Source organism: Andrena cerasifolii, chromosome 2 (genome assembly GCF_050908995.1).
Source record: "Andrena cerasifolii isolate SP2316 chromosome 2, iyAndCera1_principal, whole genome shotgun sequence".
NCBI lineage: Eukaryota > Metazoa > Arthropoda > Insecta > Hymenoptera > Andrenidae > Andrena > Andrena cerasifolii.
Window position 1 is genome coordinate 27,009,850 of NC_135119.1, and position 23,463 is coordinate 27,033,312.

The 23,463-nt window shown below is 42.0% G+C and overlaps 1 protein-coding gene across 7 annotated transcripts in view; it reads left to right on the plus strand.

Annotated features, from left to right (window-relative positions):
• Window positions 1-23,463, plus strand: part of LOC143366397 (uncharacterized) — a 175,358-nt gene that overhangs the window by 17,103 nt on the left and 134,792 nt on the right. For 6 of the 7 annotated variants that reach the window (XM_076807466.1, XM_076807467.1, XM_076807464.1 and 3 more), the window contains exon 2: window positions 5,705-5,839. The exons of the other annotated variant lie outside the window; for it this stretch is intronic. The gene's annotated coding sequence lies outside the window, so the exon portion shown is untranslated. The remainder of the gene's footprint in view (window positions 1-5,704; window positions 5,840-23,463) is intronic. 7 annotated transcript variants of the gene reach the window in all.

Genomic DNA, 23,463 nt, shown 5'->3' on the forward strand with positions numbered 1-23,463 from the left:
GGTTTTACCACCCAGATGCCGCAACTCTCAAAAGTTCCACATCCGTGAAATTTATTTCTATATAATGAGGGCCCATCTGCTGCGAAAATTTCACACACTCGCGGAGAATCGTAGACGATAAATCGTTACGACGTTTTTCTTCGCCACTAACGAATATTGTGTGGAACTCCTTGGTCGTGAAATTTAATTCCCATTACGCGATCTTTTGGCAGCCATGTGGGAGAATGTAGATATACTTCCGAATGGTTCCAGTGGCCGATCGACACGAGGCTTGAGGGGATGGGTGTGGACCCTAAATCTAAAATTGTAGCTTCGGGAATTTATTAGTTTCCGAAATATTAATAAACAATAATTGTTATTTTTTTTTACAAATTATTTTTTTGAACTGCATATACGTAGCCCTAACGGGGTTTCATCCTGCCCTCCCCCCAATTTGTCCTACGGACAGCTGGACGCGTTCCCCTTACCTCCGCGTGCCCCCCAGGCTCCTAAATGGCATGCATATTTAGCTGAAATTCAAAGCCAATTTTCTCGAAAGCGAAGCGCGATATTAAAAAATTGTATTCTATATTTTCGTCTTATTTTGGCCTGTAGAATCGCCCTCTAGAGTATTGCCTATCAATAAAGTAATAGGTATCCATCCAGTATAATTGGATGGATCGCATCTCCAAGTTTCTGGTTCAAATCTCCAAACGTACATCGTTTTACGCGGTCCCCGCACTAATCTAGCCTCAACCAATACTAACATCCAGAACAAGTTGGAAAGTGGAATGCGTAATGTCGGAATAAGTCGACAGAAATACTAAAAGTTTTTTATTAATATCTCGTAAACTAATAAATTCCCGAAGCAACAATTTTAGATTTAGGGTCCAAACGCCCTCCCCACAAATCTCGCGTCGATCGGCCACTGGGGCCATTCGGAAGTACAGCCGAGAATGTTTCCATCCAATTAGGAACCTGGAATTAAGCTGCTCGCGGGAGGATAGGTGAAGTAGTTTTTCATTTGGGTGTCTCGCGTTGAAACTGAGATGGTGAAACTCAGTTGTTGCTGGAGAAATGATAGGAGTAGTTTTTCCTTCGAAGTAATTTAAGAAATACTTCTCGACAGGATAGGGAGCAACTGTATTGCTCGTAAGATTACAGAGGCGTCTTCGTTTGTTCCCCCTGCAATTCTGCCTCTGATAGTGTATCTCGCTTCACCAAGAATCCCGCGTCGGCGAAGAAAGCTAAATTACGCGAATTAATTAACGAGCGGCGCTCCTCGAGGCGGTCGCGGCGGTTGGCACAGATAACAAGGCGACGTAAATTGTTATAAAAATTCATTAACGTCGGGGCATTTCTCAAGGCGACGACGTGGAGCGTCGCGGGGCCGAGAATTTAACGCAACTCGCGTTTCCGCTGCTTTTAGCGTCTTCCGTGTTCCGTCGATTCTACGTGACTCCTACGCTTTCACGTAGCCGTGGACCACCGTTACACCAGCTTCCTTGTAATTGAATTGCGATGCAATTTCCTCTGATTAAATTAGGAACTCTTTTACTACGTTATTAGTTATCTATTTTGTTTGGGATGTATTATTTATTTATTCTAACTAGAAAACATCCAATTTATCTACGGTGACCAACATGACTCACGGTTAGGGGATCTGAATCGAGGATCAAGCTTTTTATGACGTTGGTATGACGAGTGGGTCACCGGTGACCCACGAGCCAGACGACGCTCCAAATATTCGCCCCGTTCGTTGCAACCTTCGGTCACGGCTCGAAGGTCATCGACACGTCGCCTCCAGTTTCGCCGGGCGTATCGACAAGCAACGCCCGTGACATCGTTTCGCCTCGAATTCGAGCTCCCCGACCGTGAAAACTCCCCCAGGTTCGAGGATCGTGGAAATCCACCGGTAGAAAATTCCAGCCCGACCTCTGACCGGCGAGAGGAAGTTCCGCTCGCGAGCGTCCTTCACCCGCGACTAACCCAGTTTCGACTTTCGGTCCCGATTCCCTCGCATCCGCGGGGAACCTAATTAGCCCGACTCGCAGCGATTTTCCCCTACAGGACGGCTGGCCCCCGCGCGGTCCGCAAATATTTGTAACCCGGCGACCGGTTAGTTCATTAATTTGCGCGCGACGGGGGACGGGGATAATCGAATTGTCGCTGCTGCCGATGGTATCCCAGCGGGGGAAGGGGGAGGGTGGATTGATGAGGAGTGAGTGGGAATAAGTAAATAGGAATGGGGTAAATTGGAAGTGGGCATGCAGGGCATGGAAAGGAAAAATAAATAAATTGGGGTGAAAGAGTGACCCAAAAATCGAGGCCTTTCTTCGCCTCTTTTCGGTCCCACGAGTTTGAAACTGAATTTTATGCACAAACGATACCTTATGATGGGACATCAATCATATGAAATTTTCAAGTTGAGGTGGCAATTAGTTTCTGAGATATGGAATGTCAATGAAGTGAAAATTCGTTAACGCGTCACCCCATACGCTTCCATGTACGGACTTTTATGTCAGTCCGATAATTTTGACAATTATTCCCAGGGGGTTTTCTGACTGCTAACAACGAATCTGAATTTATACTTTCAAAATTCACGAAAAAAAATGAAAATCATGAAATATAAATGTCAGCGTAGGGGGTGTTTTTTTTTAATATATCGTCCATCATATTGAATCGGCCATTCTGAATTGTGAAAATCTAAGTTCAGATTCGTTGTTAGCAGTCAGCAAAACCTTTGGGAATAATTGTTTAAATTATCGGACAAATTATTTTTGTAAAAACGGTGCGCTTTAGGAGAAACATTACGAAAATCCGCGAATAAGATGGATAGTTTTCCGAGCACATTTAAAAAAATTTGATTCCAATCAAAGAATCCGTACGTACAACGGAAACTACACTCGTGTAATTTATAAAAAAAAAATGAAATTTCATTTCAGACCTGCTGTTCCATAGTTACACATTCGACCAGCTTGCGTTGGGTGTCTAGAAGATTAATTAGTATTAATTTTATTGTGATAACATGACAAAAGATGTAATGTTATGACAGGACATTTAATAATAAATTTTATGGCAATGTAACCATACTGAAATAAATACATGCTAAAATTCGTCAACTAAAAATAACCGTGGAACCTTTCAGAAAACACTTCACGGCCCACAGATGGGAGTTACTGCAATAAAATATTCTCCAGCGATTTTTATATTATTAAATTGTGAAATGTGCCATGATAGAATTTAACGATTATCCACAATGCAGCCCTATTTAGTTCTAATGGGTTGGTTTGGCACTGTTTGGAGGAGCGGTGATCGAAACAGTTCCACTATCGATGCAAACGGAAAATCCATTCAGTCAGCCAATTAACACCTAATTACAGTCCGCCCAACGTTCTCGGTACACACGCTTGTCCCGTGGATTCCGGATTTAGGGCGCGAGATAGGATAATTCAGGTGGTTCGCGGAAGAGATGATTAACCCAGTTTTAGGAAAAGTAAGTTTCGCTGGGTTAATAGCTCCCGGGCTGATGAGGGGCGGGTGGCTGGGGGACATATTAATTCTGGGACAGATCGAGATGATCAACGTTACCCCTGGCAGCACGTTGGAACTTCTTCCCACGGCCCCTTTTCTCTCTCTGCAATTTTCACTGTGACACACTCGCTGGGCGAAAGAATTCCCTCGCTCAACATTTCGGCGGCAATCTTTGACCTCATTAACGCTTCTTGCATAATTTATACAGAAATCAGGGAAAATTCTTATTTCTAAAATCGTGTGAAAACTTTACTATAGCTATCTTAGAGGTATCAAAATATTCGTGAATTTGCATAAATATGTTGCGGAAAAAAGTCTTCTTTAATTCAAGGAACTTCGAAACCAAAAATTATTAAAATTTTGAAACTGGTATTCCCCTATCATTCCAGCATGTTTTTATGGAAATCGAATTTTGCGTGGAATTTATATAATAATAGAAACGCGGGGAGTCGAGCGCAGGAACATGGATGTTTATCGTGTTCTGGGTGGATAACGACACGAGGCGACGACAAAGCGACACGAAGCACGAGCGATTTCTTCCCGCTCCCTTCGAAGCGGGCATCTGTGAAGTCGTGGAGGTGTTAATTAGTGCTAATTAATTCGAGGGAATGCTAATCGCCGCTAATTGATTCTATGCTAATTAAGCCTTTTCCCACAACGATCGGTCTCGCGACGGCAGAAGACCGACGGGGAGCGCGGTGTTGATCGATAGATCGTCGAGTGGACGACGGGCGATTGTGCAGAAAAATAGCGGACGCTGGCGAAAAATGGAGTCGACCTGTAGATTCTGCTAGTCGCCACCAGTGTTGTTGAACTTTAAGTGGAGCAAGACGCTCTCCGAGGTGTTTTGTCGCGATACGTTGACGAGCACGTGTTCCTTAACACTTTAAACTTCCAGTAGGCAGATACGAAGTATTTGAAGTCACAATGTAAAGTTGTAAACTATTAAACATGGAATTTCTTGGAGTTAAATTTCTATTGGTAGTGGGGAGCCGTGGAAAATTAATTACCGGTAATCTTGAAATCGGTTGCAAGTACAGCTTGCAATTATTTTCATATCTATAGTTTCGTCGAGAGTGTCCTATAGCCAACCTATTTAAAATAAAGCAACGAGCACGGCATAGAACAAAGCTTTAATCTTCTGTCTACATATGCCTTAATAACAATAAACGAAGAATTATAATTTAATAGACAAATTTCACAAATGAAAAAAGTGTCATTGCCCAAAATCTTCTGTATTAGATCCTCAACTACCCACGTGATCTCCAGTCTCAATAGGCACACCCCACCTCTAAAAAATATACCTAGAACCAACCTCAACTAAATTTGAAAAAAAAAATGCCAAATTGCACTGATCTGCAAATTCCCAACAACCCACCCCACAGTTCCAAATCTTCCATCGTTCCCCAAATCTGCTTAGTCCCCATTAGCCACCATTCTTCAATCTTCTAACGATACCCCGAAGCATTAAAAAAGAATGTTGAGCATTCGTCGCAATAACTCCACGCGGAATCGTTAGATCGCGCGTTTTTGCTGTCTCTGAGTGGCGCGTGTTTCACGGTCCTTCCCCGTGGAAAAAAGTACCCCCAGGATTGCGTGGTCCAGCTCATTCCTCGACTTAATCGCCGCGATATCGGATTCCGAAACGACGGCTGATGGAGGCCATTAAAATGCTTGGACGTGGCACGTTGACGTCTGCATCGACACTCGTGCTTTATGAATTCTATCGCGGATAGAGAAAGGCCGGTGGTATAATTTAACCGCCTCTGGGAGCAGTAAAGCCGCCAATTTATTCAATGCTAACCGCGTCATTTTCGTGTCCTTGTTGCGCGCTGCCACTGAACCATTTTCACCACTCTGCTTTTGGAACGGTGGTCTCTCTGGTTGGTAGGGACGGAGAGGGAGAGCTAGTGGTCGGCGAAATAATCTGCGTCGCTATCCGACGAAAACACTTTGCAAATTGGCGTGTTTGTAACGCGTTAATTGGGATAAAAAAAAATTGGCGACGATGTAAATATCATGCTTTCCAGGGCGACCATTTTGTGGGAATTTTTTTGCGCGCCTGGGGAACAGGAAGTTGACGAGCTTTTGGTGGTTTGTGGGGTGTGTCGTGATATGGGGGATGTTGGTGGGTGGTTGGTAGGTGTATGGGCAGTGATATTAATCTTGAAATTGATTTTTTCCTTTGCAGTGGTGTAATACAGAGGGGGCGTTCTTCCGCAGCAAATACAACGGGGGTTGTTGAGTGAACTACCTGGATTACATGCTTCGAAATTGCTGGCATCGGGAGAAACTCGTCGAGGCTTAAGCTACTCCTCTGAAGAACGTGAGTGCACTTTAGAAAGACTTGTAGTTGATTCTTTATAGTATCCTCAGTTGGCAAAGTTCAAGTATTTATCGAGGCAGTATAATCGAAACATCAAGTATTATCTCTTACTGCATCACTGTGTATCTTCAAGGATTGTAAAATGCTCATCAGACTACTCTGAGTTCACACTAGCAGTGTTGACGCATCTCTGATATCGGAGACAAATCCTCTTTCGTTCTCAATCTGTGTTCCTTAAAAAAATTCTTGGCTAACAAAGCCTAGGTGTAAAGTGGACTAGGATAGCTCGACGAGCAGATGCGGCTCGAGGGATGTAAAGCTGGGTTCCCACGCGTGGAATGTATTTTTCTCATGAACAATATGATTGTCAAGGACATTATCAAGGTTAATTTTTAAGCAATGGCAATTACTAAATTACAGAAGAAAGTGCGGAGAATTTTAAGAGTTTAAGGAATTTAAGAAATTTAAGGAGTTTGAGGAATTTAAGGAGTTTAAGAAATTTAAAAAGTTTAAAGAATTTAAGAAGTTGACGACGGAATTTAAGAAGTTTAAAGAATTTAAGAAGTTTAAAGAATTTAAGAAGTTTAAAGAATTTAAGAAGTTTAAAGAATTTAAGAAGTTTAAAGAATTTAAGAAGTTTAAAGAATTTAAGAAGTTTAAAGAATTTAAGAAGTTTAAAGAATTTAAGAAGTTTAAAGAATTTAAGAAGTTTAAAGAATTTAAGAAGTTTAAAGAATTTAAGAAGTTTAAAGAATTTAAGAAGTTGACGGAATTTAAATAATTGAACCAGCAATAGACCCTCGATGAGCGTCACCACAAACACTCAAATGTCCAAAAATGCAATTGCAGAATTCTTTGAAAACGAATTTCCTCCTTCCCATACAGGTTACGTTACACGCGCGGGGGCCCTGCTTAACGTTCACACTTCGCTGGCCGTCCCTCGGCCGGACGTTTAAAAAAAGGCGCAGGGACCATGTGGTGGTCGGACGTTATGTCATCGAGGCCAAAGATACACGTACGCGCGTCCCGTTTTATTCGCACGATACCCGAGGACTCCGCGGTCTGACGAAAAGCTGCCGGCCCGCGAAAATAAATCGACCAGCCAGCCCGTGGAAGCTTTTTTCTTCTCCCGAGGACTTTATAAAGCGTCATACAGCGTGGCGGCTGTAAATTCCGTTTATTTCTGTAAAGTATACACCGCGGTGTGTCGAGTTTCCCGTGTACGCGGCTGATTTGTGCGTCCTCGTTGAAACATGGTCAATGGAGGCGGCTAGTTTTCGCCCCGGAATCACCTGTGCTTCTCGCAGAAATTGTAATTAATTTTTATGGGGTTGTTGCAGCATCTGGGCGTGAAATTTATCGTCAGAGGGGTGTGGACGTCGGGAATTTGTCATCGGGAGGGATGATTCGAGGAAGTTAGCTCGATGTGGGGATTCCTTGTATCTATGTTTATCATCTTTGTATTCCTGATTTGTCAGCTTCGCTCTCGGTTGTACGTGTTCTGAAGCGCTTGGTATGAGATTTGGTATATTTTATACCAGTGTTTAAGGACTTGTTTATTTGAATCTTTTGTGTAGCTGAGTATTTAAGTATTCCAGTACCTGAACATCTCAGTCTTTGAATAGGCGAGGGAACAGGGACTTACATGTCAGAGTGATGTAGCGTTTGAGTAATGAATACCTTACTTAGCCAAAATTTAGCCTACTAGTACCTGAATACTTCTCAGTACCCGAGTGCCCGAGTCTCCTGGAAGTATATGATTGCCGAGGCACCTGAGTAGTTGAAAATATTGGTGCTCGGATATTTGACTACTTGAATACTTGCATATGTGAACAATCGAGGACCAGTGCACCCAACTAGGTACTTGAATGTTTGAGTTCACTACTTGCTAAGTACCTGTGTACCAGAGTACACTGATTACCCTACTACGCAAGTACCTGAAAACCCAGACACCCGAAGCACTGAGTACGTGCGCACCTAAGCACCTGAACATTTGAGTACTTGGGTATTTAAATATTCCAAGTACCAATCACGCTAACTAAACTAGTCAAGCACATCTCGATTCCGCAATTATTATACTATTCACATCAAACCAGTGCAGCGTCCCCTTGTTGCATTTTCAAGTTTGCTCCTAATGTAAGGCGATTTCCTTAATGCCTGACGCTAGATAGAACTTTCCTGCGAATTTTTATCGCGAACCATACGAATCTGCAGTCTCGTTCGCACCTGCTGTCCCCACGAACGCGAGCCTTTTATTGTAATCTCTCATTTCCCTCTAGCAGAGAGCATCAGGCTCCGGGAGTTATGCGAGGGACGGCCTGGAACAAAGAAATAAAAGGACCGGGAGACTGGCTAAGACGAACGAGCTCGAAGGTGTCACGGCCAGATGTTAACGATAAGATTTATGAATTTTTCAAGTTCGCTGTCCTGGCGCGCTGTGTACAGGGGCCTCGCCCCCTCGCATACCGTGTCGTTCGCTGACTAGATGCCCCGCAAGTTTTCTGTGGGTAATTGACAGGGGAATTCTTCGAGGCCCTAGAAACCATTCCTCTATTTCAATTATTGGGTGCTTCGGTGAATATTGACAACTACTTCCCTGTGGAACGGAACAAGTTACCTTCATTTCTGCTCGGAGATGGTAGCCTGAGGAAATTTATTATCTCGGCCCCAACATTTCCGTATTCTTCTTTCGATTCACAAGATCAGAGGTCTCTACACACAACACTAATCTAATAAACTCATAAACTATATCTGTAATTTATTCTTAAACACTTGACTTCGTAAAACTTGAAGACTCGAAAGTAGGCTTCCAATTCAAAACTCACGTTTGCCTTGCAGTACCTTCTACCCAGAGGATCCCAGAGTCCTGTGTCTCGTCCTTCGGAAGTCCCAAACGAAAGGCTGCAGGAATTGAGTTGCTCGCGTGAACGCGGCTCCGTAATTCGTTTATCACGCGTGAAGGGTTACATCGTTCCGCCGATCAGGTTCGTCGTCGCTTTTGTTAAGGTCAGAGGAGTCGGTGGTAGTAAAGGTTGATTTACACTGGCGGCCCTGTAACGGTACGGTCACGGTACGTTGTCTGTGCAGTCATGCTTCTGTCACAGCCACCGGGATCCGCGAATATACTGTCACTGGCACATACACGGCCATTCCTCCTCGCCACTCGCGGCCCTAATTTCCCTAAGCGTATTCAAGCTTCGAATCGAGTGTCCGCTGGCCACAATCTCATTAAATATTGTTCGTGACCCGTCGTACAGCGGTGTTAACAAAGCCCTGAATGCCACTTCAAACTGCCTACTGGCTAAATCGCGGTGTTAATCGAGCTCGACCTGCTGCTTCTCTAATCCTTGGGGGATTTCAATGCTGGATGTGCGTTTTGGAGGAAACTGGCAGTTACCGATGATTCTTCGGAAGTCTTGATGGTGTTCGTTGATCCTTGGGAAGCTTCATCATTGCTGTGCTTTGTGAGTGGAATGTGGGTTATGAATCGCACGGCTTTCTGGCAGATGAGAACGAGGGGATATTGAATTCTTACAATTAGACGCATAGGCAATGGTAGATTGAGGATTCTTAAGTATTTCCTTCATCTTTAAGTACATTGTGCAGTGGGGTTCGAGTAGAAGCTAGTAATTGGAAATTTGAAGTGGTCACAGCGATTCCATCGCCATAGTAATACCATCGCTATAGTGACCCTCACGCTATTGGGACCCCATCGCTATTGGGACCCTAACAAAAACAGTGATCCTATCGCTATAGTGACCCCATCGCTATAGTGATCCTATCGCTCTTGGGACCCTAATAGTCCGATAGTGACCCTATAGCTATACTCACCTCATCGCTATAGTAACCTAATCGCTATAGTGACCGTAACGCTATTGAGAACTTCTCGCTATAATGACCAGGTACAAAAAAATTTCAAAGACTTCAAAAATACCATATATTACGCTGCAGTCCCTCACATACCCCAATTATTCCTCTAAATTCCAGGGAATTCAAAATCCCTTTGAACCTCCGATCGAACAGACCTCCATCGAGCGTCCAAGATAAAGTTGCCCGGCCGAATGGCTCTCGGGAGCCAGGTAATTAGTGCGCGGGGCACGGGGGTGGCTAGGAGTCGGTATCCACGACAGATTGGGGCAGGGCAGGGGGAGGCACGTCGCCCGGGGGACGCGTGAAATATCGCGAACGCGCCGTGGACGTGTACGTCGCACCCGGATAATGCGCCGAGCGCCTGCAGCGCGCGCGCGCGCCTCTTAAGCACTTTGCGCTAGATACCGGTGAAAGCATCGCGAGCCAGTTGCCGCCGGTCATAATATCCTTTTATTTATTGCCATTGCCGTGGAGCAGAGGCGGTGCGATTGCAGCCAGCCAGTGCGCCTAACGATCGTTCCGCGGGACAACCACGCTCGATCTCTAGATCAAACGGCCCTCCTACCTGCCCGTGACCCTTCAAACGGAAGTCTCGGGCATTCCGAATATTCGGAATATTCGAAACGAGCCTTCCTCGCGAAACGACTATATCCCACTGCGGGAAGAGCTTCCAATAGTAGATATTTCGTGTACCGCGGGTACAATGAATTCCAATGATCGAATATTTGTGGACCGGAGCAGATTCGAAGGGTTCTCGGATTCATTTCAAGCTCAATTACATCGAGGATGAATATTTTGGTCCCAATATGGTATTTAGGTTTCCCCAATATACGTACCGACTTCGGAGATTCGAATCGATTCGGAGCGAGAAAGGAAGGAGGAAGGAAAGTAGGTGGTAGCGGAATGATTAATGGAGAAGTAGATTATGTATGTAGATTGCGAATACTGGTCTGTGTTGTGGAGGGGCTTCCTTTTTTCGGACGCCAGGGTGAAAACGCAGCCGAGTTACGATACCTGGGCGTTTTTCTACGGAGGCTCCTCGTGTTATAGAAGAGGTGCGGGGCACTTACGGTACCGGGGTCATAATTATGGATAAGAGTCGCAGTAAATAAAGAAGGAGCGGGCTCGTATGTAAAGTCACCGGGACGGGTATAATTCGTGCATAATTTACTCGTTTTCGATACGGGGTGGGACGGTTCCTAAATCGACGGCGCCGTTTGGAAGGAAATCGCGAATACCGCGAGCCGCGGGGATCTCTTTACATATTATGCCCGTAGAATCGAAATAACCATTCGGCGGGATGCTTCCCTCGAAAATAGTTGCCCGACTTGAGTTACGAGCGCGTTTATCTGTACCTTTCCCACGGAACGCGAGCGCTCCTCTCTTTTCCCTCGTGAAATACATCCACCTATTTCTTCGATAATGGCCGCGGAATTCGTAGAATCCTTTTTACCGTCGCGTTTTCTGCTTTACGTAAAAGTATCTCTTCACGAAGCGTGATGTATTGCGCGGGAAACGTTGGATATTCATGCAGCCTCAAAGGGCTTCAATTTTGTCTACGTAAAGCGCGTAGTTCTACGTTAGTGACTTCCAATTTCTTCGAATTTCCAGCACTTCGGGAATGGAGGAGAAATATATGTCACGGCACATTTGCAGTTCTGACTCTGCAAAATGAAGAATGACGTGCATATATAATAATACATAGTCCATCACTTTGACTTCGTTTCAGAGAACGACCTTCGTTCACAATTGCCAATCCTTTTCTCAATAAGCAAGCGTATTCTTATACAGTGGTGGTAAGAAGAAAACTTAAAACTCGCAGGTATTCGGACAATTAGACGTCTGCGTAATTACCTTAACATTAGGCTTTAATTATATTAAGGGGAGTAGGCAGTCGGTTTCCGTGAAAGAAACACTTTCTTTTTAATGTATTTGTAAAAAATGAAAACAAATCCAGATCTATTATTTTACCCAATGCTTTATTATTATCATGGAAATTGAAAAAAATTTGGTATGAAATATACACGTGCTTTAAAAATCATGGTGCTGACTGGTAAACATTTTAAGGTTCTCCTGTGTTTTTGCTGTAATATTGGTCTTAAAAATTGACGTATTCCAATTTCAAGGTGTGATTCTTGTTGGTTACATCCGTAGATAGAAAGACGGCGATTATTTCAAGAAAAATTCGGTCGTGTTTGTGGGTTACTAAAAATCCGCGACTTTTTAATTTTTTAATGAAAATCTCGAATGTTTACCGACCATATCGTAGGTTGCGCGAGAGATGGCACATGTTTTATACAACCTGTAATTTTTTCAAGTCAATCTGAACCTCCGTTCATTCGCAACTTGGGGAAAACCAAGAGAAAAAAAGATTCGAGAAAAACGCATTTAAAGTTTCTGGGCAAAGGCGACGCTGCAGGTTGCCACTTGACCCTTTCAGCTGCCAACTCAACAATTTTGCGAATTACAATGTGCCTAAACCAAGCGGCATTTTATTCAGAACAGATATGTAGTACTTTCGGAAAATGCAATAAAAAACAAATCGATTTTTCGACTGTCTAGTCCCCTTAAGGGGGTACAGGAGTATTGGACACGTAAAATCGATGATTTCGTTTGTGTCGGATTGCTTAGGTACCAAGTAATCATTATACCCGTAATTTTCATAGTTTATTGTGGACGCGTTTGCGAGTAATTACCAAAAAAAAAAAAAAAAAATTGTCGGAATGTTCAAATTTGTTGACATTATTAAGCGCTGAAGATGGCCCTGCGTGGTGCGCAGCAGGTGAACCAATCATCTGAAAGCAAAACGCTTTGAGGTGAGTAATTTCTGCACCAAAATCTAAACCATGAAATTTGACTGGCGAATTTAAACAAAAATTGTGAAAGTTACACACGAATCAGTGTTTTTCCCACACTTTTACGGAAGAAAATCGTCTTTAAACGTTTATAAAATTTTTTACAAACATCCAATGTTGATACGGAAATTCCATGTTTTGGACAAAGGAATTCTACACCTCCAGTTAAAATTTCAAGTGAAAATATTCATTCGTTCAAACGTTATGATGTACACCGTAATGTACGGTGTTTAAAAATTTAGTTTTGAGATAAACCGCTTCAAAGTTAAGTCCCCTACGCCAACACCGCACTGCGAGGCCGTTACTCGGCGGTGCACTCAGTTACATTCAGCGCTATAATTTCCGTAATTGTTCGAATTTCGTCATGAAACTTTGTTGTAAATGTTCACAAAGGATGACACTTTCAGAATTAATAATAATAAAAAAATCGATTTTTCGAGATTTCAATAGTTCTGTACCTCCTTAATATCACTGGCCTATTCTGGTAACCTAAGGGTTAGGATCTATGGGAAATAAATTTTAAGGTGCCAACATGTGTTTCCAACGTGGAACTACATATCTTATTTTCATACTTTAAGCTTTCTTTTCACCACTACTGTACCCAAGTTCCCGAATTTCCCTCGTCAAAGAAACCACACGTTCCCCTTGCTCAAGCGAGGAACCACATCCTCCAGAATTTTACCACATCCTCTGCACCTTCCCCCGCGCATCCTAGAAAGAAAACTGCCAGAGTTTCGCCCGTTATCGATCCCCCATAAAACTGCCGCGGTATTTATCAACACGCCTCCGCGTACGTGTAAACACGTTGCTGCACCGCGTGCTTTTGGCAGAAGTCCCAGAAATCGTCTGCCTCCGCTGTCACGAACAAGGCGCCGCCGTGGGCGGAAGTGAAAAACGAAAGGAGGGGGTGTGTGGTAAAAGAGGGAAGTTAAACGAAAAGGCTAACGAACTAATTAAACTACTATCCATCGTCGAAGCTCGAAGTATAGGGAGCTCTTCTGTTTGCTCGCCCCCTTTCCGCCTCGTCGTCGTCGTTGTCTGTCCCCCTTTTTCCATCGTGGTCCGCTACCTTGTCTGCGCGGGACGCGCGACAGTTAAGGCAAACTCGCGGCCACGGAACCGAGAACACGCGGTGGATTAATGAGCGTTCGCTACGCATCCGTGTCGCGTTTTTCGAGCGACTCGTTTTTGCAAGGAGAGCCACGACCACGTCGATGCTATAGTCGGGGCAAAATCGAGTGGCCCCCGAGGAGCACTTGGTTGCGGCTGGGGAGGCTTCTGGGTAGGCAAAGAGTGTGTGTTGGATGTGGCTTTTTGTGGGTGCGAGGTTTCTGTGGAGGGGTAATGAAGGTCTTATAGCGAGAGCAGAGGATTGTGATTGTTTGCGGGTAGTTTGCACTTTTTGGGGTTGCTTATTTGTTTGTGGGAGGAAATGGGGGTGGAGAAAATTCTGAGTGATTAGAGGCCGGTTCTTTATGCTTGTTTATACCTGTAGGGTTGCGGGGGGGAAAGACTAAAGCTTTATAGCGAGGGCAGGGAATTCTTGGTCAGAGTCACTTTATTTACTTTTGCCTGTAGGTTTGTGGGAGGAAATGGGGTGATATACTTGGAGCGAGGACTTGTTCCTGGTAACTTGTCAGAGGTACCCTTTTCACTTTTACCTGCCTATGAGTTTATGGGAGGAAACAGCTTTCCTCCACCTTTCTCCACCTTTGCCTACAAGTGTAGGTATTGGAGGATGTAATAGTTAGAGTAGAGAATTCTGACTTCTCAAAATCACTTTCTCAACTTTTGCCTACAAGTTTGCAACTGTAGAGGCTGGAATAGGCATGTCCAGTAATTTAGTCGAGTAGCGAGGAATTTAGTAATTTACCACTGTTTTACTAATCTACTCGACTAAATAAATTTTAGTGTCCACACAAGGTAAATTACTAAATTACTCGCTACTCGACTAAATTACTGGACGTGTCTGAAGCTGCCTTAAGAGACAGTTGGGTGGCCTTGAGCGACCAGTAGATTTTGCCCCTACTGTAGTCAATGAACCGCGATCAGATTTTCTTACTTCCAGCCGATTCGATGCGGTACTTTGGGGAAGCGAACGTAATTAAGACTTCCTTAACACGAATTTGAAGTTGGAGTCACTTTCTTGACATTAACGAAGCAACTACTTTCTTAATATTTGAAGAGATTATCATTCAAGTATTTTAAAAACGGTGACGATTAAATCCATAAATAAGAATTTCTTCCAATGTAACTGAGAATCAAAATTGAAACTTTTCCTGAAGCATTTAGAATTCATCCAACAGAACTTCGAATGTCCTGCACCAAAGTTGGAAATTGAATTCAAGCGACGGTGCATTATCTTCTTGAAGCATTACTCTACACAACAAATGGATAGTTTGAAGTTTGAATAGCAAGGCGTATAACCAAGCCGTTGTTGGCCGACTTCGAAGGGAACTTCTACAACACATAAGCTACCCACACTTCCCAAGTTCTTCGATACAAAAAACGTCTCGAAAACTTGAAGATTACGTAACGCGAAAACCATATCCCCAACTTCTTGCATGAAGACGAGCACGAACAACTTTAACCTCACTTACCCAGGAAAAGGCTCTCCAACTCAGGCTTTCTGCAAAAAGTAGAAAAAGAAACGAAACACAAGTAACAAATGGTTGGTTTATTGGTAAAACTGACCGAAGCCATCATTCCATTATAAAACTCTTACTTTGTACTTTATTTTTTGTACTTTACATTACTTTTGTGTTTTCTTATGTTTAGCTTAAAGTCTGAAGCTAATCTTACTTTAAGTTAAGTTAAAATTACTTTACTTGTTTTTCCTTACTTTTCGAAATATTTATTTTGTTGTCTCTATTTTTGTTTAGTTTATAGTTCACGTTTAGCCTCGCCTTTGCTTTTCTATGCTTTTATAAATGTTCAGGTTTCTTCTATTAGATTAATAAAAACGAATAATAATAATAAAAAAACCTTAAGCGTTAATGGAAGCAATTACTTCTCAAGTTTTTACAACGATATATTAATAAAAATCCGTATAAACAAAAACAGACATATTTCTCTAGGGCTTTCAATCATTGCCTAATTTATTGCAACAGATGGAACTTCCAATTTGCATTTACCAAGAGTCCAAAAATATGGGCTCGGTCAGTTGCACCAGCAGCCCATCCAAATTAGCGAAAAGGAAGAGTGGCACGCATCGAATAAAAAGCAAACGGCCATTGAAAGCAAACAACGTACCGTCGCTCGTAGCATGAATTGCTCGCGGAAACATTGCTTTTGGAAATAAAAGAACAGTGTGCTTCAGAGCGAGGGGGTTGCGGAGGGTGGCGGGGCGGCGGAGAAGGTGAAACGTTTGCACTGAAATAGCGGAGCATCGGGGGCACGAGGGCGCGTTGTATTCGCGTGAACGCGAGTCGGGCTAATAAACTTTTTATCTGTAACTTTGGGCGTTTCAACGCGCGAATTGCGAAAACACAACGTGGCCCACTTTACGGATGAATACCCGCCGCGGGTATTCACCACCACGGTGTTCTAGATACATGCCTCGAAGCATCTGCGTAGATAGATAACAGTCACGCTCTGTGCTGTGTACGAGCCGAGGGGGGGCCCTCTTTATAATCGTTCCTATCGATTCCTCGATATCGCCGTTCCGTGACTGGAGGCAAGCCCGAACAACGCTGCTTCGGTGTCGAAAACTCTGTTGAGGACAGCTGGAGGGAAAGGGGCTCGCAACGGGGACATTGCTCCGTTTCAGAGATGTTCAAGCTGTGTTGCTTCTTTGTGTTAGAAGGGAATTTCTGATATCTCCAGATCACATTCGACACTGTGCACTTTGCATTTTTTCTTGATGAAAGGTAAATTGCACTTTATTCGAATTATTTTTAAATTAGGGAGCGTGGGGGATATATAGGGAGAGTTATAATTTAGAATTTAGGGAAGATCTTTCGTTTTTTGTGGCAGAAAAATGTCTGAGAATAATAATGGATAGCTTAGAATTTTGGACGGATCAAAATGGACCCAGCGTTCGTCATGCGAGGATTGAAAAGTGTAGTTCACTTTGATATATTAAAATATAGAGATTCGGGAAATTAACTTTTAAGTGTTGGGGTGACCATGATTATGCTTAAGCTAATTGTGTTTATTTCGACGTTTAATCGCGTGGGGATACGAATTAACTAATTATGGTTTTATATTTTTACAAATAAGATTTTATTCGTATCACTTGTAAGACAGCAAAAATCTATCGGTGGTGAAATTTTTCTTTCAAAGAAAACGGTGGTTCTCAATTTACGTTCGAAATCAAAATAGAATAAAAAATCTATCGGTGGTGAAACTTTTCTTCTATAGAAAAAGGTGTTTCTTAATTCAGTTTCAAAATAGAATAAAAAAGTGCTGAAATAATGTAGAATATTACACAACTACCATTTTTCTATAATTTAATAATGCTGTTGAAAACTGTAGTCATTTACACTAGCGGACAAAAAAGTTACCACTTTTTCGATTTGTTCTGTTTTCGTTATTTTTTTACCATACATTTAGGACTGTGGTATGTTTAATATGCATATTGTGATGGAGAATTTAAAGCTGCATAAAACCCAGTTAAAGTTGAATTTATTTAACTGACAAACAAAACCGTTATATAACACTGAACGGGGTAACACAATTTTGGGGCCGACAAAGAAGTTACCACGTTTAGTGACTTTTTAGGTTGTCCTAAAAGCAAACGGAGCCCCCACAAAATATTAGATTCTTTTATTAATGTTCAAGAGTGGTTACTTTTTGTTGGCTTTAAAAGTGTGTTGTCTTGTTTAATGTTATGTAGGGTTTTTGTTTGTTAGTTAAATGAATTCAACTGTAACTGGGTTTCATACAGCTTTTAATTCTCTTTCAGAATATCTATATTAAGCTCATACTGCAGTTTCGAGTCGATATTGAAAAGTAATAGAAGTAGGATGGTTCGAAAAAGTGGTAACTACTCTGTCCGCTACTGTATTGAACATCATAGAATTTTTAGGACTCCGATATAACTTCTTCCTCTTTTCTGCTATGAAGCACGAGATCCTCGGAACAGTCATTCATTAGTTTCTATCATACATGACAGAGAAACCGATTCCGTGTCGCGACCCCGGCCGTTTCTTAACCGCGCTTTATCGTCCTTATTTATGAAACGGCGGAGGAAATGACGCTTCCTGCCAGAACCGCCATGCTATCTGGTCGCAAGCGAACGTGGCGCGTGTATCAACCTAACCCTTTATGGGGCCAAAAAATTTCTTTGCCGCGCCCCACCCCGACAGAGTCCGATAAAATCGTTCTCGCGAGATCACGGGGAAGTCGAGCGTTGAATGGAAATGGCGGTAGACAGTAGTAGGCCTTCACTCTTTCCAATATTACAATTTGATATTTAGAATTCTTACGAATTATAGTTGGAAGCTTTTAATTTAATAAATAACGTGTAAAGCTTTGTAAAGAAATACAGACCAAATGCTTTGATCAGAATTTTAATGTTTTGATGATAATTTATTGGAGGGGGAGGGATAAATAAAAGAGGGGTGGAATTTAAAGAAATTTTAAAGAAAGAGTTTGAAGCTTTTAATGAATAACGTGCGAACTTTCATAAAGCAATACAGAGTGCTTTGCTCAGAATTTTAATATTTTGATGATAATTTATAGAGGGGGAGGAGTAAATAAAAGAGGGGTGGAATTTAAAGAAATTTTAAAGAAAGAGTTTGATACAATTATTCCACAATTTCGCTTTCCACTTCCTCCTCCTGTCGCAACAGTCGCGAATTGTGTGCAATTTGGTATGATAGACAGTGGGAGGAACTAATTGAGTAGAATTAAGTATGTAGGTAGTTGACTCGTTTTTGTGTACGTGAGGCTTGCATTTGGTTTCTTCTGAACTTTCACATCCGCTGGAGCAACGGTATACACTGACTCACAATTAGTTTAATCACTTTAATCGTTTTAAATACTTCGTATCTCGCATAGAACTGCCCAGGAATTCACCACCAGCATCACCTGTACGATTATTATCAGTGAGCAATCAGCAACCACTCGAAAGCTGTGCATCCTCGCCTAGCATAAAGAAGCATAAACTATCTCTAGGCTACGGTCAATAGCTCTTCCATTGCGATTCAAAGGTAGCCATTCTACCACCTTATCTACATCTCTCAGAAACTGCCCCCCTTTTCCTGCAGCCTCAAAATATCTGGTCCCCTGAAAAGCTGCCCCGTGAAGGCACTTTTTATCGAGGCTGAATAGCTGTCGACCAATATTGTCTTTTAATTAACCACGTTCGATCGAGACAGTATTTATACCGTATTACGCCTTACAGAGGTACGGTGGTGCAAAAGCAATGGGGGCGAAATTGACACCGTGCCTGAGTGGGATTTCCGTTTGAAGTACTACTGAAAAATAAAAGTCCATTCGAGAATTTGTCGAGAAGAAACTATTAGGTCAGTGGAAGAGTTCCTTCAGCTTTATCGAACCGAAGTCTTCATTAAAAGCAAAAATATATCGCATGTTTTTTTAATCTAATTCTAAGTATTTTCCTCGGCTATCTATAACCCTTTGCCACTTTAACAAAAAAGCTTCCACACCTAACATCGCTTCACAGTGAGCGAACCTTTGCACGGACTTATTAGTAAGTGAACTGATCTCAAAATCTGCACACAGCTTTATTTTGTATGAGCTTTTTAGAAGCCAATGTGATCAGCTACTCTATAGAATAAAAAGTACAGAAAATGAACGAGTTAAGTTAGCTAAGAGAAATTTACAAGAACCGGAGTTGGTCAGTTTGGCTTCTAAGAAGTTCGTATCTGTGTCTCGCGGGCAATTCAAGAAATCAGAGGTGTATTTAGTTTATCGTTTAAATATTAGTGTTTGAAGGTCCCGGGTATGCAATATCCCGGTAATAGACGACGGGGATCACGTTTGGTGGTTTCTACCCCCGGGAATATCGCTTTGCACGCCATTTGCGCGGGTCTTGGGCTACTCATATCTCTGCGAAGCACGGTACGTAGAATCCTGACCACGTGGCACCCTATTTGCCATCGAACGACAAGCCTTTGAGCGTGAAGCACGCTCAGCCCAGAAAGAGAGTATCGATCTGCGACATCCTCCAGTTTGGTCGGGCCAGGCTTCTCCAGTATTATTCGGTTCGCGAGGGCTGCTTCTTTCTTCGTCGAGATATTCGGTGTTCCCGTTGCGAATCAAAGATCTGAGCAATGAAGACGCTGTTGCTGGAAGGAAACTCCTGAGGAATGCGCGAAGTTGAACCCTTGAACGTTCGATCTTCTTCTTTCTCGTTCGGGTGCAGTGGATGTTTAGATTTCTTTAGTTGTGCGCCAGATTTAACCGACAGTGAGGTGTAAGATGGAGTTCGGGTGCAAAGTTGAGGGTGGTAGTAAAGTTTATTTACCTGACCTGAAATATTCTTTTATGCCTTGAAATACAACTTGAAAATTGGCTACAAGGATTTAGAATTATACATATAATTGTAACCTGAACTCCGCTAATTGAGAAACCCTTTGTGACGCACGGTTGCAAGCGAATTTAATTACAAAGCCAGCGTTACGTCGACGAAGATCATTTAATCAAGCGTCTCCCTCGTCGTACGTCCCACTTTCGTGGACGTCCGAGAGATCACGTAACCCCTCGCATCGTAACATCTTTTTCTCCTCTTTGCACAAAAGAAGCTGCGCCACTTACCTTGCAAAGCGTTACGTGTGCGACACAAACGACGTGCTTGCGTAACGAAATCAGGGTGAACCGAAATTTATTAGTCCATTAACGGGGAGCAGGCTCGCCTGACTCGAAACAAGGAAAGCTAGCGTCCAAAATTATTCCACCACGAAAAACAGAAAGACATTCTGTATAAACATTGTAGCAATTCGCATCAGCGATTGCTTTGCACGCAACGATGCATCACAGTGGTGTGAAAAATGTTTGAAATCATATTTGTGAGTACTTAATTATGATTTCTACTCTATCTTGCGATAATCCTAGAAACTGGAATAAATTATTCTAGCACTTTCTGAGTTCATCACAGTATTTAGCGTGGAAATTACATTCGTTTCTACTTAAAAAATAATTTCTCTTTTCATTGGCACTTACATCGTTTACATCTTCAGCTCCTCATTTCAAATTTTGAACCACAATTGGGCCAAGCTGTACAGAAAGCTACCTAGCGATGCTCTGAAATTGACTAAATTTAGTTGGAAGATTTTAATTATTAAGGAAAAGTAGTTTTATTTCAACTGGGTGTATTTTATTTCTTGTTATTATTTTACAATTTTTTTAATGAGATAATGAATAGTGGGTAGTATAATTAATATTATTTCAAACTTTCTGTCCCCAATCTTTGTTTCTTAAGCCCAAAATGGAACTCTGGCTTGGTAGCTTTAATAATTATATAATGTAAAAGTTGTTCCACGAGTTGGTAATTTTTACAAAATAAAGATCACAATATTATGGCATCCGTTCTGTGTTTAACTAATTTTTTGTCATTTCGAGGGTTGGTAGCTTTCCGCATCACTCGGCCCAATTGTTCCCACTGCCCCTAACAGTTTAAACTTTCTTTCTACCACCCCTGTCCTCACAGTTTTCAAATTAGTTCTAAAGCCACCGGTAAACTTGCTTCTTCCATCAGGTGTCCCAGGATCGTAAAAGTACATACAGTGGACCTGGTTGCCCGCTGTACGCCGTCGTGTGTAACTAGTCGACGTATTTACCGGTCCCCTGCCCCGAAAACATGCAATTTCCGAGTTACAGCGACGGCAGATCCAGCGGAGCGGGCGGACGGTTTTATTGCCCTCCGTTATAGGAGCTTTTGCAGGAGGAAAGGCGGCGCTTCCGCGGCCGAAAAACCGCGACCCTCGCTGAAAGGGTCGAGTGGACCTGCTCGCCTTTGCAGCTTTTTCTCTGTGTGCGACAGGAGCTAATCCGTATGCTCGGGGAATCGGATCGAGTCGATAGAATTCGGCAGTCGCGGTATCGCCTCGATTGGCACGCGTTTCGAACGATTCGCCGGATGCGGTTCGATTGCATTCTTGCAGCGGAATGCGATTGATACGGGAGATTGAACGTTCGACTGCTCTGCGACGACGTGATAATTTGATCTGAAAGGGGGCACGGTGGGACCTGTTGGAAAAACTAATCGGGGGGTGTTTTGGGGAGATTCGGGGATGGGATTTAGTATTGTACTCGCGTGTAGTGGGTTGCACGGGGAAGAGGAGGTGGTAGGAGATGGTAGACTGGGTTAGCTTTTGTGTATTTTGTGATTGTTAATCGTTCGGACGTATGCAGTAGTAAATATGTGAATTTGTCAGTAGGGTTTATACAAAAACCGACTTTTGAAGAAGCCGGTTTTCGAATTCCACTATTCCCCACCAAAAAACGGTTAAACCGGTTTTCGAATTTTCACAAAAAATATAATTAAAATAGTAAATAAATATTTTTACTTCTTTTAAATTTTTTTCATTTTTTTTTAATATTTGTGGAATTACAAAAATTTAACAAAATAAAATATACGCTATTTATACAAAACTAAATTAAAAAAATTAAAATAACTAAAATCCGTACGAAATATAAACCTTTTAAATGGTGGTATTAAATCATAAATCTTTATTCCATTTACTATTTTTTTCCTGAAAATATGAACTTATTAAGACTAGTTTTTACAGTAAACTGTTACCTACAACAATGTGCTTGTATCCGAGGCGATTGCAAGTCAAAATGTCAAGGTTTTTATTTAAATAAACAATTCGTTTCTGCATATTAATTCTAGTATATAAAACCGGTTGTTTAAATTTATAAACCGGTTTTCGAATTTTACAAATTTATAAATAAAAACCGGCTTTTAAAAACCGAGAAACCTTTTTTGTCAGAGGTCGAAACACGTGGAATAATGAATGGGCTTGTGAGTGAGGAAAACAAATCGATGGCTTAGTGCACAAATATTGTACGCCCAGTTTCAGAATTTTCGAGAAAAAATGTTTAAACATGTAGGGGAGAGTCGTGCAGTAGCGTACAGTACCGACCAAAGCTATTTCTCGCTTCTTCGACCAGATATTAACACTTTATTTCTATTAACAAATGAAAATCACAATTCTCTATAACCTATTTCGGCGCCATATTGTTTACTCCATTGCTCTCGATGTTCCGAGGCATTAAACGTATACGTTGATATTCAGTGGGTTAAAAGTTATTTTTTAAATCTAATCTTTTGTTTCTCACGTGAGTAAATGATTTTGTTCTATTATGTATACTATCTCCAGTCTATTAAGTTTACTAAAACGCTCTAGACTGACTCATTACCACCCAGCTCAAACCGTTTAACCAAGGAACGTGAAATTTGTAAGGTATATTGTTTTTATGACGCAGGCATCCACAAAGGAAGGATTCTTGGAAATTCCATCCCCAAAGGGGTCAAAAGGGGTAAAATGTATTTTCTCGGACTTCCTAATATCTCTTAGGTCCGATTAAATCTCAGTTTGGTTCTTACTCACAAAGATTACCCACACAAATGCTTAAAAACCAATGTCAGGATTTTTCCCTAACCAAAAGTTAAAGGGGGTGAAATGTATTTTCACGGATTCCTCAAAATCTTTTAGGCCCGCTTAGATATCAACTTGGTTTTTATTTCGAAAAGTTACCCCGATAAATACCTAAAAACCAATTTCAAGATTTTACCCTAACCAACCCCTGAGGGGGTGATGAAAAGGGGTAAAATGTGTTTTGTTGTTAATATAATATAAAAATTAACATTTTTCCATTTACTTTAAGTATCCTATCGTAGCATTGCATCTATTGTGACGGTACTACAAGTGTCCAAATGCATAAAATTTCTGTCCTTTCCCTTCTTTAATACATGTTAATTAACTG